We start from the raw sequence: 2516 nt of genomic DNA, 5'->3' as shown, positions 1-2516 counted from the left end.
GGTGGGGTGGGAGAGGGGAAGGGGGTGGGGCGGGGTAGGGCGGGAGGGGGTGGGGCGCGCGCAGCACGCCGTGCTAAACGCACTTGCAACTTACACATAAACCAAACTTATTTTCTTCATAACTTTTTAACGAACAACGAGCGACGGCTAAAACCTTCTGAGGGTCACTCAGGAGGGTGACCTTGTCCTTGACCTTGAAGGTCAACGTCGTAGGAGCTGGGTCCCCTATTCTGCAGTTTTACCTTTATTTGTACAAGAGATGAGCTTGTCAAAAGGACATATATTTATAAATATTTATAAATTTATAGGTATATAGGTATATAGGTATATAGGTATATTATTTATAAATAATTATAAATGATACCTATATAATTACAGGAAACCAGAGGAACGACTCGATCGCGTGGAGGCGGAGCTGAAGTAAATATAAAATATATCTTATTAACATAAAATGTCTTTTCTTTCAAAATCTAACTTTGTTTCATCTTTTTGATTTCAGAAAAATGAGTGGAATATTAGAAAAAATATTAAAATGCGTACAGAATCGCAATTCCGCATTACAGAAGCCGGATTTATTTCCAATTTCCACATTACAACAGATGGACGCATTTGAAAACATCGATCAAGATAGTTATTCCGATGCTGTAAGTAATTAAGAACATTTTTACCCTCTGCATTTCTTCGTTAATGTAAATTTAATATAAATTTTTAAAAATTAATTTCTTCGTTATATTAACAGAGAATGTATACAGAGTAGGCTTTTTGTGTGCCAGCTTTTTACTTTTATAATATGGTAATTGCTTTCCAGCTGACGACTCAAATCGACACAAGTATCATTTTGTCTTTATTGTTCATTGGATATTGAACGAAGACAGCATGATACTTGTGTTGATTTGTTTCGCTAATTGAAAAGCAATATTATATTAAGGTAAAAAGCTGGGGCGCACCAAATAAAACTCACCATATACTATATTATATACTTCAATTAATCTTAATTTGTTTCAGGTTAATTATTTCCAATATATCGGTGGCTTCCACTTAAAGGAAGCCGTAAACTTGTGCTTGAAAGAAAGCTTAAGCGATTCTTTAACGCGGTCGTTTACCTGGGTGGGGCCGAGAGAAAGATCAACGACCTTTGTACAACTCTCGTCTTATAACAGCAATACATGGTATACATTTTTTATTTTTTAATAGAAAAAATGTTATTATCTGTCTGAAACATTTAATGCTTCTTTTTCAGAGGCTATATGCAGGAACCGACATTTTGAGAAGCCAACGCGATCGGAATTTCAGGTACAGATGCGAGAAGCTTTGCGGGTCGCGAAGGAGAGAAATCGCAGCAGGATGCGTTCGCGCCAGCGAACAGTCCAGGCGAGGGTGGCGAGGGTTAACCGCGATCTTTGGGACGACGAGAGGACGGAAGAGGAAGACGAGACGGACGAACTGGACAAGTCTGAAGAAACAAACAAATAGTGAGTATATTATATTCGTTTAAGATAAAAGTATCAATACCTGAACGTGTATAAAAAACTGGGCATTTGTATTATTTTTTCCTTCAAATGCTATCTAATAGTTCAACTTTTTAACATGAATATTCTTATATTATTCATATATTTAATATTTACGTATATTCTATGTTGTAAAAGTTAAAATATTTGTTATTAAAGATGAAAACAATCAGAATGTCCAAGTTTAAATACGCGTAGAGACATTGATACTTTTAATTAAAAGTTTCCATCTTGTATACTTTATACTTGGGGATATGCTTTTCATTTATCTTTGTTATTCACCGAATGTAAAACAAGGATAAATGATGCTTCATGCGTGAATCGAAAAGCATCCTTGTACTTGTTATTTTCATGTAACATTATATTTCCGCAGAATCACTCACAATTATGTGGTGGACCAAGGACCAAGGCCAATGGAGCAAGTCTAAGGAGCGAGAAAGAAGAGACAGTGGAAGGAAAGGAGGACGGAGGAAGAATAGAAGGAGGAGAGGGGAGAGAGGAGGAGAGAGACCAGTGTGGTCTCTGTGTGTGTGACACACGAAATGGCACTTTTCAGTGCCCATTTTTACATGGTTCATACATAGACATCGATCATGTTCGCTCTAAATAAACGGCACTTTTTAGCGCCACTGCAACTGCAATGAAGGATTCACACTGCATCTGATATCCGATGTACGACGTCCGATTTTCAATAGCAGAGTTCGTTTTCTAGAGATTCTAGCAGAATCTTTAAAAAACGCACTCTTCTGTTGAATATCGGACGTCGTACATTGAATGTCGGATGTAGTATGAATTCTACACAAAATAGTTTTTGGATTATTTTATGTACTTTTACATATTATTTTCTACGTTTAGGTATACCTGTGCCAAAGGGAAGAGAGGCGGCAGTCTTCACCTTGTTCCAAAATGACGTCTGATGAAAAGACGGAGATGGATCACTGCTGACGTGTTCAATCTATATGTAAACACACACATTCTCTCTCTCTCTCTCTCTCTCTCTCTATTTAT

At 37.2% G+C, this 2516-nt stretch overlaps 1 pseudogene; it reads left to right on the top strand.

Annotated features, from left to right (window-relative positions):
- The first annotated feature begins 255 nt into the window (after window positions 1-255).
- On the top strand, window positions 256-2493 carry LOC105569450 (annotated as a pseudogene).
- Window positions 2494-2516: the final 23 nt, after the last annotated feature.

The sequence above is a fragment of the Vollenhovia emeryi genome, unplaced genomic scaffold (assembly GCF_000949405.1).
Source record: "Vollenhovia emeryi isolate VEMERY1.0 unplaced genomic scaffold, V.emery_V1.0 DF942260.1, whole genome shotgun sequence".
NCBI lineage: Eukaryota > Metazoa > Arthropoda > Insecta > Hymenoptera > Formicidae > Vollenhovia > Vollenhovia emeryi.
The sequence above is the reverse complement of the archived record's forward strand: the minus strand, read 5'-3'. Positions and strand labels throughout refer to the sequence as shown.